This window comes from Rattus norvegicus, chromosome 6 (genome assembly GCF_021556685.1).
Source record: "Rattus norvegicus strain SHRSP/BbbUtx chromosome 6, alternate assembly SHRSP_T2T, whole genome shotgun sequence".
Taxonomy (NCBI): Eukaryota; Metazoa; Chordata; class Mammalia; order Rodentia; family Muridae; genus Rattus; species Rattus norvegicus.
Window position 1 is genome coordinate 33,640,493 of NC_141539.1, and position 16,808 is coordinate 33,657,300.

Here is a 16,808-nt window from a genome sequence, read left to right on the forward strand (position 1 = left end):
CAGTGATGGTGGCACACACCTTTAATACCAGCACTCAGAAGGCAGAGGCAGGCAGATCTCTGTGAGTTCGAGGCCAGCCTGGTTTACAGAACAAGTTCCAGGACAGCCAGGACTACACAAAGAGACCCTGTCTGGAAAAATAAAAGAAACAAAAACCAAAATGTCAAGAATGACTCAGTGACATGTCTGGCACACAACCATGGAGACCTGGATTTGGAACCCCAGCACCTATGTGAAAGCGGTGGCACTGAGAATCTGTAACCCCAGTACTGGAAAGGAGGATCCAGGGAAGCTATGGACCACTAGAGCTGGCTGGCCAGCCAGTGCAAGCAAAGCAAAGATTTCTAGGATCAGAGACCCTGACTCAAAAATTAGCTTAATTAATTAATAAGGTGGATGATGATTAAAGCAGACTCTCAACACCAACCTCTGGCCTGTATACCCACATACACTAACACGTACACAGACACACATAGCTGAGCATGATGTAATCATTAGTAAGAAACTTAGTTTGAAGCCAGCCTGGGCTATTTACCAAGTTCAAGGTTTTGTAGCTACATAGGGAAGAACCTCATAGGATCTATTAACATTTTTATTACATTTAATTAAAATAGGATGGTGTTCACACCCCCAGCACATGTGTCACAACAATGAGCAGTAGTCAGCTCTCTTTCTACCATGTGGGTTCTGGAGAATGAGCCCAGAATTTTGGGTTTGCCAACAAGTATTTTTACATACTGCACCATCTTACTAGCCAATAAAAGATGTTCAAACAAAAAAATGTTTTTCAAAACTTAAAAATTTAGTATTAAATTACATGTTCCCAAGTTAGGCCTCTCTGTCTTACTTTGTCTTTGTTAGGCAAGGGTCGAGTGAAAGAGCCCTGTACACACTAGGCAGGTCTTTATCACTGGGATACACCAAGTCTTGTGGTCATTGTTATTTGAGGAAATTAAAGTGATAAGATATTTAAAATGCTATGCTATATCAAATTCCATGAACTTACCTACACACAGAGGCACTGGGTTTGATCTACAGTAGCAGACACACAAATGCACAAATAACACAAGAAACAAAAAATACTACTGTCAAAATCAGTAAAACCTCCTTGCTTTAACTAGAGGATGACTAAAGTACATTGTATAAATGTATGAAATAGCACAATAAAACCCATTATTCAGTGTCATTAATATATACCTATAAATGTTTTTAAAGCTAAAAAAATGCAGTTTGTCTAGTGAGTAGCATGTTAAAATTATGACCTTTCTTGTATAAGATACCATACAACAAATGCATTTGTAACTATAATAATTTTCTAGAAGTTCTACCATATCATAACCTTAAACTGAATCAGAGAACCAGCTCCTTTGTTTCCCCAAATCTAAATTCTTTGTAATTTGTTTATACTATAAAAACCCCGGGGCTGGGGATTTAGCTCAGTGGTAGAGCGCTTACCTAGGAAGCGCAAAGCCCTGGGTTCAGTCCCCAGCTCAAAAAAAAAAAAACCCTAATATTTAATAATCTGATTAAAAATCAAGTCTTCATTTTAAACCAGGTGTCATCCCAAGGCAAAGGAATGGATAAATCCTAGTCTACTCTGAGATGTTTACCTTCTAAGTCAGCCTTCCTGCAGTTGTTTCCTCTCACACAGAACACAGACAGCATCTAACTCCACATGGAAATCGGGGTTGTATTCAGCATGCAGTGTCTACCAAGCGCAGCAGCATGGAGCATGCCTGGGTCTGCTCGGAAGGCTGTGAGGAGAGCAGCACTTGAGCCTGGGAGCCCCTAATCAGCCTGGGTGGCATAAGATGGGCCATCTCAAAGACATAGCATCTAGCTACAATGCGTACCATCCAGCAGTAACTAAATACCAGTGTCACATCTGTCTCATTCATAGTGCCTCTCTTTCCTCTTGCGTTCACTCCAGCCCATGCTCTATCACACAACCACAGCACACTTCTCCACTTAGCATCATATTTAAAGCAACACTGTCTCAATAGTTTTACAACCACAGCTACCAAAGGGTAACTAAGCTTGCTTATTCCTGTGTATTAGATTCTGGCTGGCTTCATACAGTCCAGAATTTGTCTTCTCTCTCAAAATTTCTGTTAACAGAAAAAGTAATAGGCTCCTGTCATAAACATTAGCTTTGTTCTTCAAAAACAATGTTTTTTCTTACCAATAACCTACACCCCAGGAGCAAAGCCTCCTCTTTATATATAATCTCAATAACCATGAACTCTAGATTTCAATAGCTACAATCACTTAAGAGTTATGATGGCATACTCTGGAATATGAAAGACATTCTTCTTTAAAATCTTCAGTTTTCAGGTTCTTTCAAAAATACCTCTAAAGATCCATTACAGGCCTCTTCGATTTATTACTCCACAGATGGACAGGTGCAGATGAGGGTGATCGATAGTCCATGGGAAACAATGCCACATTTAATTAGCTATGCCAGGTCATCAAAGTGCCATGTTGAAGACACGGCAGGAAAAGCTATCTGTAACTGTGACCCATCTCTCTCTCTCGGGGGTGAAATCACCCGAGTCTATGTGCCTCACTCATAAATAACTCCGTGATCTCAGCAGCATCTCACACTGTCCTGTTTGTAATTGGGCTGGGAAAAGTCAGATTTTCTCCTGAAATGCCCACTCCCATAGCAAATATTCTTCTGGCATTAGTAATAATACTAAGGTATTTGTAATATGAGTTAACATTTTCCACACTCAAAGACGATTGTTTTTTTAAGTTCTTTATAGAGACCATAGCAATTATGCCTTAGAATCACTATCACACATCTTCAGTTTCCCCACATGCCTAGGACCACGACTTCCTACCTTACCAAGACTTACCAAGTATTTTTTTTCTTTTACAGTTTTAAATACTAAAGGATAAAGAACAGTTTTTGAACCGTGCCTTGTAGTTGTTTCTCAAATGGAGAGGTATATTTACTAAATACATATCATATGTGCTAAATACCGTAGTAAGGACATTGGCTTGTTTTATCTCAAGTGCCTTCTAAACGGTTAAGTAGGATGCAATCACACAATAGCTGTAGGAGTTATGGGGAGGAGGTGTAATGTTACAGAGGTGCTCACACAGGAGACCAATGAAACCAAAAGAAACCAAAGAAAATGAGCTACGAATAAGATGTTTACAGATCAAGGTATTCTTCAACTGCAGATGCCGTTACGGGACACTTGATTCTTTGATTTTTCTGCTATGTACTAAACTAATTCTTTGTCTCTTAATTAATTCCTTGTATTAATAAAGGAGTAAACTCAACAGACCTCTGTATTCTCTTAAGCATTAAGACAAGTTCCAAAATCAAAATTACAAAGGAAAACTGGTCTGTTAAAATTGGACTCACCAACCAGCATACTGAAAAACAAATGTAAAAATAATTAAATAAAATAATTGAAAATAAGTCATTAGAATTAAAAGTTATAAAGAGAGGCAAGACTGGAGAGGCAGCAGACTGCAAGGCTGGAGCCCTGGAAGTCAGTCCAGCCTCCCATACAGCAGATAATTAACTTTTGGCACTTAGCCTCTCTTCATTGGAGTTCTTGTGAGAGTCTAGTGAGTCAATCTGCATAAAGCGCTTAGAATAGAGCCTTAAATAATAAATACTACACAGCCAATCTGTCCTTTGTGAGAAATATCTTCTTTATTGAAAACTCAAGAAATTATTTGAATTAAGAATTCAGCTCATTGCTCAGTGAGCATAGCTGAACAAAGAGCAATGGTTGGACCTTTTACTTAGAGATGAGTTTTCAAGAAGACCACAAACTATCTCTTGCCCCTCCTACCAGTATGCTGTCTCAGTCATAAACACCTAACATGAGCAACGATCACTCATCTGATGGCAAAACTCATCTCCACGACAGACTTGCTTGTACGCTGGAAAATAATCAGACCCAAGGCATACCTTGCACCCATGAATATGTCAGTGTGTCCCTCAAAATATCAGGACTGTGAAAACATAACTTCATGTTATTATTCATATTTAGAACTAAGGAGAGTTCTTGAATATCAAATATCCAATCAGTATTCAAATTTCCATGATTGTGCCATATCACCTAAGGACAAAATCTGGACCATCTAAAAGTTCCAACCTTGCCAGTGAGTAACCTGACACTTTGTTTTTTCTTCCTTTACTCATCCTTTATTTGTGTGTTGAGTGCGGGTGGGTGGGAGAGAAGCCTATGCACCAAGGACGTGTATTATGCTGACAATATGCAGTGTTTTGTATATTTCTCTATTCCCATAAACAAGCACTAGAACACCTGATCAGATTTGGATTGAAATTTAATTTGGAGGCAAGATTACTTCACAGGAAGGCTGTACTGTAAATGTCCACTAAGTCTTCCTGTAATGCTAGCAGCCACTGGTGACCTTTGCTCAGGATCAGGAATTTGTTCTCAATGGTGACATTCTGCTCCATCGCCCTTTCTCCTCCTATTAACTAAAACATTCCTGAGAAAAGAAACTTCCTCTCAGCCATGAATGATTTGTCTACCCTGAAGTATAGCTGGTTCCTAAGTATACTTCAAACAAAACTAAGCGTGGTAGTTTGTTTGTATGTCTATGAGCATCTTAGGAACACACACGTAAACATATTCGAAGGGATTCGCTATATTGTTGCTATGCTTACCGGCTCTATCGGCCTCATTTTGGACTGGCCACAGCCCACTGCTTGTACATCTGGATTGTTTTTGCCAAAGTCCCACCTATTCCCCTATCTTTTTTTTAATAGCCTCACTGCAAAAATGTTTATGGGGAGAGATTGGAATCAGTTTGAGATGCAATCAATCTTATTCAGCCTTTTTCTTTTTTATCCTTTATTTTTACTAAAGTAAAATTTTCTAGCTAAAAATCACCCATCAATAGATTGACTGTTATGATGGAACATTAAATGAGGCATTAAGCAAGATTTTTCACTTATGTCTACTTCCAGTACTCTGTTGAATTAAAAAAAATTTAAAGCATCATTATACAAAGCTGATAATTAGATATTTTAATCTGAGTGATTAGAAGACAAAGGTTCCTATTCTTTTCTGTTTGCCTTGGATTACAGAAGTAATTTTCAAGCTAAAATATATTTTCTTGTTTTCTTCTATTGTGTGTTTATCCAGTATATAAAATGTGGGTTTTGTCAGAAGCCCTTGGTCCTGTGAAGGATGGACCCCCCAGTGCAGGGGAATATTGGGGGGCAATAACGGGGACGTACAGGGGGAATACCTGTATGGGGGAGGAGGAGGGGAAAGAATGGGGCCTTATGGACAGGAAACCGGGAAGGAGAATAACGTTTGAAATGTAAGTAAACAAGTATATGTAATAAAAAAATTTTTAAAAAATGTGGGTTTCATTATGACATTTTCATACATGCTTCTCATGTTCTTTGCTCATTACACTCTTTGTTGTTGTTGTTTTCTTTTATTGGATTTTTTAATTTACATTTCAAATGTTATTCCCTTTCCCAGATATAAGCCCCCAATCACATCTCCCTCCCCTTCTTCTATAAGGGTGTTTCCCTCTGTATTCACCCCCCTTTCCACCCCACCCCAACATTCCCCTAAACTGGGGTCCAACCTTGGCAGAACCAAGGGCTTCTCCTTCCATTGGTGCTCAACAAGGCCATCTTCTGCTACATATGCAGCTAGAGCCATGGGTCAGTCCATGTATAGTCTTTGGTTGGTGGTTTACTCCCTGGGAGTTCTGGTTGGTTGGCATTGTGCTTCTTCTGGGGTTGCAAGCCCCTTCAGCTCTCCCAATCCTTTCTCTAATTCCTCCAACTGGTGTTCCATTCTCAGTTTAATGGTTTACTGCTAGCACTCGCCTCTGTATTTGACACGTTCTGGCTGTGTCTCTCAGGAGACATCTATATCCGGCTCTTGTCAGCATGCACTTCTTAGCTTCATCAATCTTATCTAGTTTTGGTGGCTGTGTATATATGGGCTATGTGAGGGACAGGCTCTGAATGGCTGTTCCTTCAGTCTCTGCTCCAAGCTTTGCCTCCATATCTTCTACTACGAATATCTTTGTTCCCCCTTTTAAGAAGGACTGAAGAATCCACATTTTAGACATCCTTCTTCTTGAGTTTCATGTGGTCTGTGGATTGTATCTTGGGTAATTTGGGCTTTTGAGCTAATATCCATTTATCAGTGAGTGCATACCATGTGTGTTTTTCTGTGATTGAGTTACATCACTCAGGATGATATTTTCCAGTTCCAACCATTTGCCTATGAATTTCATAAAGTCATTGTTTTTGATAGCTGAGTAATATCCCATTGTGTAGCTGTACCACATTTTCTGTATCCATTCCTCTGTTGAAGGGCATCTGGGTTCTTTCCAGCTTCTGGCTATTATAAATAAGGCTGCTATGAATATAGTGGAGCATGTGTCTTTGTTGTATATTGGAGTATCTTTTGGGTATATGCCCAGGAGAGGTATAGCTAGGTCCTCGGGTAGTGCAATGTCCAGTTTTCTGAGGAACCTCCAGACTGATTTCCAGAATGGTTGTACCAGTCTGCAATCCCACCAACAATGGAGGAGTGTTCCTCTTTCTCCACATCCTCGCCAGCATCTCCTGCCACCTGAGTTTTTGATCTCAGCCATTCTGATTAGTGTGAGGTAGAATCTCAGAATTGTTTGATTTGCATTTCCCTTATGACTAAAGATGTTGAACATTTCTTTAGGTGTTTCTCAGCCACTTGATATTCCTCAGCTGTGAATTATTTGTTTAGTTCTGTACCCCATTTTTAAATAGGGTTATTTGTCTCCCTGCAGTCTAACTTCTTGAATTCTTTGTATATTTTGGATATTAGCCCTCTATCAGATGTAGGATTGGTGAAGATCTTTTCCCAATCTGTTGGTTGTCATTTTGTCCTAAAGACAGTGTCCTTTGCCTTACAGAAGCTTTGCAGCTTTATGAGGTCCCATTTGTCTATTCTTGATCTTAGAGCATAAGCCATTGGTGTTTTGTTCAGGAAATTTTCCCCAGTGCCCATGTGATCAAGACTCTTCCCCACGTTTTTTTCTATTAGTTTGAGTGTATCTGGTTTGATGTGGAGGTCCTTGATCCACTTGGACTTAAGCTTTGTACAGGGTGATAAGCATGGATCAATCTGCATTCTTCTACATGCTGACCTCCAGTTGAACCAGCACCATTTGCTGAAAAGGCTATCTTTGTTCCATTGGATGGTTTTGACTCCTTTGTCAAAAATGAAGTGACCATAGGTGTGTGGGTTCATTCCTGGGTCTTCAATTCTATTCCACTGATCTACCTGCCTGTCTCTGTACCAATACCATGCAGTTTTTATCACTATTGCTCTGTAATACTGCTTGTGGTCAGGGATGGTGATTCCCCCAGAAGTTCTTTTGTTGTTGAGTATAGTTTTTGCTATTCTGGATTTTTTGTTATTCCAAATGAATTTGCAAATTGCTCTTTCTATGAAGAATTGAATAGGAATTTTGATGGGGATTGCATTGAATCTGTAGATTGCTTTTGGCAAAATGGCCATCTTTACTATATTAATCCTGCCAATCCATGAGCATAGGTCTTTTCATCTTCTGAGATCTTCTTCAATTTCTTTCTTCAGAGACTTGAAGTTTTGTCATATAGATCTTTCACTTGCTTGGTTAGAGTCACACAGAAGTATTTTATATTATTTGGGACTATTGTGAAGGGTGTCCTTTCCCTAATTTCTTTTTCAACCTGTATATCCTTTGAGTAGAGGAAGGTTACTCATTTGTTTGAGTTAATTTTATACCCAGCCACTTTGCTAAAGTTGTTTATCAGTCTTAGTAGTTCTATGGTGGAACTTTTGGGGTCACTTAAGTATACTATCATATCATCTGCAAATAGTGATATTTTGACTTCTTCCTTTCCAATTTGTATCCTCCTTTCGTTTGTCTGATTGCTCTGGCTAGGACATTGAGTACTATATTGAATAAGTAGGAAGAGAGTGGATAGATTTGTCTAGTCTCTGATTTTAGTGGGATTGCTTCAAGTTTCTCTCCATTTAGTTTAATGTTAGCTACTGGTTTGCTGCATATTGCTTTTACTATGTTTAGATATGGGCCTTGAGTTCCTGAACTTTCCAGGACTTTTATTATGAAAGGGTGTTGAATTTTGTCAAATGCTTTCTCGGCATCTAATGAGATGATCATGTGGTTTTTTTCTTTGAGTTTGTTTATATAGTGGATTACGTTGGTGGATTTCCATATTATTGAACCATCCCTGCATCCCTGGGATGAAGCCTACTTGATCATGATGGATGATCATTTTGATGTGCTCTTGGATTCAGTTTGCAAGAATTTTATTGAGTATTTTTCCTTCAATATTCATAAGGGAAATTGGTCTGAAGTTTTCTTTCTTTGTTGGGTCTTTGTGTGGTTTAGGTATAAGTGTAATTGTGGCTTCATAGAAGAAATTTGGTAGTGCTCCATCTGTTTCTATTTTGTGGAATCGTTTGGACAGTATTGGTATTAGGTCCTCTGTGAAGGTCTGATAGAATTCTGCACTAAACCCATCTGGTCCTGGGTTCTTTTTGATTGGGAGACTTTTAATAACTGCTTCTATTTCTTTAGAGTTATGTATGGGGTTGTTTAGATGGTTTATCTGTTCCTGATTTAACTTTGGTACCTGATATTTGTCTAGAAAATTGTCCATTTCCTCCAGATTTTCCAGTTTTGTTGAATATAAGATTTTGTAGTATGATTCAGTGATTTTTTTGAATTTCCTCAAGTTCTGTTGTTATGTTTCCCTTTTCATTTCTGATTTTGTTAATTTGGATTCTCTCTCTGTGCCCTCTGGTTAGTCTGGCTAAGGGTTTATCTATCTTGTTGATTTTCTCAAAGAACTAGCTCCTAGTTTTGGTGATTCTTCATATAGTCCTTTTTGTTTCTACTTGGTTGATTTCAGCGCTGAGTTTGATTATTTCCTGCCCTCTACTCCTCTTTGGTGAATTTGCTTCTTTTTGTTCTAGAGCTTTCAGATATGCATTTCACCAGGTTTTCATTATTTGTTTCTGTTACTGATCTCGATTTTGCCAATTCTTTTTCTACGATCATGTGACAATCCTTAAGTCATTTGAGTTCTCTCTGACTTCTTTATACACACTTATTTATATTTATGTGTGTGTGAATGTGTGTGTGTGTGTGTCTAACTTGAACATACAGAGCTCAGAAGTGTGTGTGTGTGTGTGTGTCTAACTTGAACATACAGAGCTCAGAAGTGTGTGTGTGTGTGTGTGTCTAACTTGAACATACAGAGCTCAGAAGTGTGTGTGTGTGTGTCTGTGCATGCGCGCGCCTGCGCGCGTGCATAGTCATGTAAGCACAGAGGTCCAAATTTAATTCTTTTAAAATTATCATCCTCAATAATTCTCCACATATCCTGTGAGGCAGGCTCTTTCTTGTATGTGTGTTGGATATGCACATGAGAACGTAGGTGTATGTACCCATGTACATGAATGTGGAGGCCAAAGCAAGGCAATGAGTGTCTTCCTTTATCACTCTCTAACGTACCTCATTGTAGCGTTTCACACTGAACTTGAGCTTGAGTTTCTGAGTTTGCTGACTAGACAGCAAGCCCTTGTGACACCAGACAGAGTCTCTCAGTGAAGCAAACACTCACAGACTTGGGTAGACTAGCTGGTGAGCAAGCCCAAGGATCCTCCTGTTGCCACCTCTTCAACTCTAAACTCCCCTCCTAGAAATGCCTTAGCTACATCCCAAAAGTTCAGAGAAGTGGGTTTTGCGATTATTTGACTTTAGGAATTTTTTAATTCCCTGATATTTTGTAACTTAGTAAAATAATCAGATAGAGGGAAATAATTAAACTCTTTGAGATATTCTATGTATAAATCAGACTTTATAAAGTTTGTGTATCTTATCTTTAACATCAAAACTTGTAAGAGTAATGAAATTGACCTATGTAAAATACTAAATCAGGCCCTCTCAAATAAGGAAAAATGAAATTATCACTTGTCAATAAATATTTATTCAATTTACAAAATATAGATTCACAAGCATGTAAACATTTTCCCATGTAGACAGTATATGATATTGTGGGAAACCTTAATTTTTTAGTTGCTGACCATTTATTTCTTTACAACTTCTAAAAAGATATGGGTTTAGAGGCCAAATACTGCTAATACCCATAATTTTTACCCCTTTTCATCCTGAATCATGATTGGAACTACATTATTGAATACTAATTCTATCCCTGAAAAAGGACAGAGTATGAACTGATAGCTGCAATCTCTTATACCTAATACTCCAAGACACCCTTCCCTACAGCTTTTAGTAGTTTTTCTGTAGTTGTCTGTGCTTTGAGGTGAAGGAACAAATGCAGCTTTGCTGGGCTATACGTAGTTTTAAAATAAATCAACCAATCAACCAACCAAAACAAGATACAAACAAGAAAGCTCTTGTTTAGATCTTCAATGCTAACCAGCACACCTAAATGAAGTGTTGGAATGTTCTCTGAATATCAGAGCTTTCCTTCTCCCGAAAAAACAAAATACCCGCTAGCATACATATGACACTAATTGCTTTTCCAGATGGTATGCCTTTGATAAGACATTTTTGCCAAAAGCTCATTTTACTTTCTCTCCAAGCATAATATTTATCATTAACTTTGAAACTGGTTTTACAAGCTTCTCATTTGTAGTGTGTACTGAGAGTTTTTTTCCTATGAAAAGGACATTTCTAGTTACTGTAGTAGCAGAGCGTTCTGGTTTTAGTAATAATATTCATTAATATCACTCCAAAACTCATTTATATTGTTTTATGTACACAGTTCATGACACTCTAAATACTAATTATTACAAAGAAGCTAAGAACCATGAACTCAGTTTCCCAGAGTATCATGAAAGAAGCCTGTACCCTCCCTGCAGGCTGCAGCCCAGTACAGACAGCCCAGCACAGCACAGCACAGCCCAGCACAGCACAGGCCTCACCCTTTCCTCACCTACTTTACCCAAATTTGTGTCCAATTCTTTCCTTTGTCCAGATGAAAAGATGTTTAAAGGTAACACGGTAGTTGTGTAATGTGTAATAAAGAACATATACTCCGGTAAATTTTTCAGGGCTTTAAATCATTCTCTCAAGTTTTACTGACTTCACTTCACTGGAATCCGACCCAGCAACACAATTCCATAATCTCAGAATCTAAACTCTGAAACATGGTCAGAGATTTCAGTTCAAAGGTATTATGAAACTTTCAATTCTCTTTATTTTCCAAAGGGAAAATTACCTCATGAGACCTTGCAATATTGGAGAGATATGTGAAATTGATTAATTCAAAATTTTGAACAAGAATTTAAGCAATGTATTTTAAACTGCAGAGAACATTTAGAAGTAGATCACAGCATCCACAAACAGTTAGCAAAGAAATTCACATGATCATAATTCCCTACACCCAAATTCTGTCCATTGGTAAGTTCTGTACAGAACTTAACTATACGGCTTAGAAAGGGAATCAAAACCATGATTTTATGGTTACACATTCTTTGGTTTCAGATGTTGGTTTTAGTCTTGTTGGCCTCAGAGAACACATGCTGCATAACTTACGTCTTCAACATCATTCATAATAAAGTTCTAGAGTAATTTACATCTTTCCACAAATCTAGAAACCATTTTTATTTTATTTTGTTTCACTGTAAAGATTAGACACTCAAATGATACTCAAGTAAAGAAGAAACGTCATATCTGCAAACAGTATTACGGTGGCTCTGAGTGAGCCACACCATATATTTATGCATTACTCACCTTTGCTTCAAAATTACACACACACACACACACACACACACACACACACACACACACACCACACACACACACATACATACACATACACACACGCACATACACACAGTCACACACACACACACAACACACACACACAAACGTACATGGACCTATTACTAGACGCCAATGACAGTTTTTAAACTTGTTACTAAGGCAACATCACACTTCTATCTGATATGAGCTAACTTTTCTTTAAGAAAGTAAGCGGTTGCACCATCATCCTCTTCTAGGAGGAAAGTCTTTTACAGCTAAGGCCATTTAGGATTTCCACAGCACTACTTTTACTCTTTTCAATATACTGCTTTCCATATCTTCCTAACAAAACAAAAAATATGCAATTACTCCTAATAGGTATCTTTATATTCTAACAAAATACTATTTTTTATATTTCTGTAAAAATACCTAGAAATGAATCAACTTTGTCTACCCAACATACATTCTTTACATCTATATAAAAAATAGTGAAAAACCAAATAATTTAATTTTTAAACAAAATACATAACTAACTCTCCCCTGTTTACAATTTGTATGCATTCTAAACAACTAGATAACTGCTGCTGTGTTTCACCTTCCTTTAGTTTTAGTTGTCTTATGCATTCTTTAAAGTGGATGGAGAGTTACCCTGTGTTTTAGAGGAGTCATGTGACTCTCTAGTCTGTATCTTGCCTTCCTCTTCGACATGAAAGTAGTCCACCAGATCCAAAGGTCCCATAGGAATAACAGTGACACTCTGGAGTATAGAAAACCCTTAACAGTGAGGTTAAGAGAAAGGGAAAACAAGTTTCTAATTGACACACAGAATGTCTTTTCTAAAAGTCTCGCTATGTGAGTGGTCTGTTAGGATGTGGGATTTAGTGGTTAATGTCAAGGATCATGACGTAGTCAGATAACCATTAAACTGATTTTCTCTTTAGCTCTGTTCTGTGGAAGCAGGGTCTCACTGTACGGTGAGGTCGGCCTCAACCTCATGGTGAGTCCCCTATCAGTCTCCTAAGTCCTGGGAATGCAGGTGTGTACAGGACACTCAGGTGCGCTCCACTTCAGTACTAAGTTACAGAGTATCAATCTTCTAATCACGGACACACTTTGTTAGTCAGAAGAAATACAACTTCCAAAATCTAAACTTTTCCCCTGCTGATTTTTTGGGGAAAGTGGAGTGAGGCAGGGCATGGACACTCAAACATATAAGATTTAAACTTACAAAGCCTACATACAGAAATCACATTACAAAATCACTACCAAGTCAAGTAAAACTGTGCCTCAAATACCTTTGAATAAGTAGAAATTCTGAATGTTGGTGTCTTCATTTGGAAGCCAGGTTTCCTCCTCTGTGATCTTGTCTGAAGGGCCTTGGTGTTATCATCAGGTCAATTCCAGTTTCATTTCCTTTAGTAGGGACAGATCTAAAGCAGAAGGAAGAAGGGACACTTAGGCCACGGAAATGATGATGAAGTCACTATTTCCCAGCAAGCACACAAGGATTCTTAGATGCTCCAACTGGTCATTCATGTCACTGCTACAGCTTGAAAAGAATTAAATCAAAGACTAAAGGTATAACAGGGAAATATATAAAGTTGCTGAGAAGTTGACTGGTTTTTTCTTTTTTTCTTTTTTAAGGTCAGATAGCTTATGGTGATCAGCAGCAAACTGATTGGACACTGGTGTTGCAAAGCCGTGGGATCCTCAGACTGCTCACACAGAGCCGCTGCAGTCGTGGCAGTGGCTTCTGCACCCTCTGCACCCCAAGCCAGGTAAAACAGACAGAGGGAAGGACAGGAGTTCAGAATAAGATAACTCTGCAATAGCAAAGACCCAGTGTTGTGGATGGTGCTTGCATTGGGGCCACTGCTAATGCTGAGTGCTACCTCAAAGTTGCCGCCACACAGTGGACACTGTACAGCCATGGCCTTGTGAAGAGGGTGAGACCTAATGGCTCCAGTCTTAGCACTCGGTGAAGTTTGCATGCTAGGAACCTAACCTACCAACTAACTGCTGTGTTCCCAGCCCTCAGTAGTAACATTAACATTTCTCAAAATCACAAAAACAGATCATCAAGCTTCAGAGATGATCATTCTATCAGATCACTTTAGGAATCTGGGCTACTTAATTCTACCTGTGGTTCCCAGGGCTGACATCCAGTCAGCTTATTCAGAACACTAACCATCTGGACAACTACCGTCTCTCCTCTTCTCATACCCAGTGTTCTGTGGTTCTTCACCACGCTCATTTATTCCACAACTGCTGTCCTTTATTCCACACAAATGGCCAAGTATGTGGAAAACACTGTTCAGCACCACTAATAAACAGGGAAATGCAAATCGAAACCACAATGAGATATCATCTCACTTCAATAAGAATGGCTACTATCAAAAAGACAAAAGGCAGCAAGTGCTGATGGGGATGTGGAAGAAAGGGAACCCTTGTATACTGTGGTTGGAAATGCAAATTACTACCTCCATTATGGAAAATAGTATGGAGATTCCTCAAAAATTAAAAATAGAACCACCATATGATCCAGAAATCCATTTCTGGGTATACATCCAAAGGAAATGGAATCAGTACATCAAAGAGACATCTGCACTCCAATGTTCATTGCAGCACTATTCATAATAGCAAGAAATGGAAACAGCTGAAGTGCCCATCAACTGATGAATGGATAAAGATAATGTGGTATACACACCCAGTGGAATATAGTCAGCCATAAAACAGATTGAAATCCTGTCATTTGTGACAACATGGATAGAACTGAGGGTAATTACATTAATTGAAATAAGCCAGTGACTGAAAGATGAGCGCTGCATAATCTCACTCCCATGTGGCATATAAAAAGTTGATCTTGGAGATGTTAAGAGTAAAGTGAACATTACTAGAGGACGGAGAGGGAGACTGAGCAAAAGGTAACTTAGAGCTAACTTAGAGAGAAAGAAGAAACTCTGGTTGTGTGCTGGAGAGTGGTATTAACAATGTGGTATATACTTTAAAGAGATTGGAGGAAATTAAGTAGTTTTTTTACCACAAAGAAATAATAAATGTTTGAGAAGACAGATGTTTAAGTTGATTAAAACCATTAAATAATGAACATATACATCAACACCATCACATGCTAGGGAGGCAAAGACAAGGAGATCCTTGAAGCTTCCTGGCTAGGTTATGTGGCAAGTTTTACACCCATGAAATTCTATCTCAAAAACAAAGTGGATGGTGACTGAGGAATAATAGCTGAGACTGTACTTTGAGCTTCACATATATGTGCCTACATGTACATGTGTATACGCAAACACACACATAAGGGGAAAAACCACATGATACTTCACAAATAAGTATGACTTTTGTTTTCATCCACCAGTTAAAAGGTACATTTAAAAATTCAACCCCACTAATATTATTGTATGGTTTATGTATAAATCAGAAAATATGTAGAATAATCTTAAATTGAGATTAGGGAAATGGCTCAGTTGACCAAGGGTTTGCTGCACAAGCATGGGACCTGAGTTCAGATTCTCAGCACTGGGTGTTTTGGTGAGTGAAGACAGGCAGTGCTTGAGCTCAGGGTCCAGTGAAGACACCATGTCTCAGAAAAACAAAAATGTGAAAAATACACAACACTGACTTCTGGCCTCCTCATGCAAACACTTATATGTGTCCTCACATGTGTGCAGACACACAAATACATATACACATACACAAAACACATGTAAAATTTTAAATCTTAAAAATGTTTATTATGCTAATAAATGAGTTCCCCTCTGTGTCATTTTATCTTTTCTCTCAAGCTGACTCTATGACCCTATCTGAAGCCAATTAACTATCTACCCACTGAGAAATCAAAGGACACTCCTCAAAGTGACTGGCCTCAAAATCTGAAAGCTGCCACCTCTCACTGAGGGTTACTGTCAATTGGCTTGAGAAAAATGAAACAGTGTGTAAGAGATAAAAGCCAATAGATATTCTGTTCTACTTGGAAGTTCAATAGTGCTTCCCTAAAGAGCTGGTCCCTCTAGTTGAATCTTCATAAATGAAGAATAAAGGAAAACAGAAAGCATTATAGAAGATCAGTGAGAACAGCACACACTTTGTCAAGAATTCTGGTGGTTTAAAAAAGAGATGTCCCCAATAGGCTCATATATATTTGAACACTTAGCTCCCAGGGGCTGACACTGACTGCAAAGGATATGGAAGCTTTAGCCTTGCAGGAGGAAGTACATCACTGGGGCTGAGCTTTGGGAGTTGATACCTTTGCCATACTTCTTGTTCTCTTTGCTTCTGTGTGTAGATAAACACATGAGTAGCTAACTTCAGGCTTCTGCCTCCATGCCATGCCTTTCCTGCCATGATGGACTCTATCCCCCTGAAACCATAAGCTAAAATGAGCCATTTCTCTTCTAAGTTGCTGTGTAAGTGTGTTTTATCATAGCAACAACAAAATGACCAATAAGAAAACTAGTGCCAAGACACTGGGGTCGTTGCTATGAAGAACATGGAAGGGTTTGGAGCGTTGGACTAGAAATGCTATTGGATGCTATAAGTGGAACCTACTGTGGGCCATTCTGATAGAGGCCTTGCAGACTACACTGCTGAAAGGTAATGAAGAAAGTGGAGGGCCGGCTCACGGGTCCCTGAGGTGAACAGGACTCTATTAACAACCGGGCTAGAAGCCTTCCATGTGATATTTTGGCAATGAATCTGGTTGTATTCTGCCTGTGTCCTGAGAATTCACATCAGCTAAGTTAAAATGAAGCAGGTTAATTTCTTTGGCAGGACATTTTATCACAGCAACAGGAAAGTGGCTAATGCAGACCCTAAGCAGCTCCACTTTTACACAGAAGACAGAGAGCCACAAAGGCATGTCTTCCCTGAGGTGCAGTGGGAGTCTCTCTCTCTCTCTCTCTCTCTCTCTCTCTCTCTCTCTCTCTCTCTCACACACACACACACACACACACACACAGAGTTCAATAAGAACTGATCTGAAATTTTAATGAATTCTT

At 38.8% G+C, this 16,808-nt stretch overlaps 1 protein-coding gene across 8 annotated transcripts in view; it reads right to left on the bottom strand.

Moving 5' to 3' along the window:
- The window catches only part of Ncoa1 (nuclear receptor coactivator 1), a 243,930-nt gene that overhangs the window by 167,938 nt on the left and 59,184 nt on the right, over positions 1–16,808 (bottom strand). For all 8 annotated transcript variants that reach the window (XM_087553090.1, XM_087553088.1, XM_087553093.1 and 5 more), the window contains exon 2: positions 13,092–13,226. The gene's annotated coding sequence lies outside the window, so the exon portion shown is untranslated. The remainder of the gene's footprint in view (positions 1–13,091; positions 13,227–16,808) is intronic.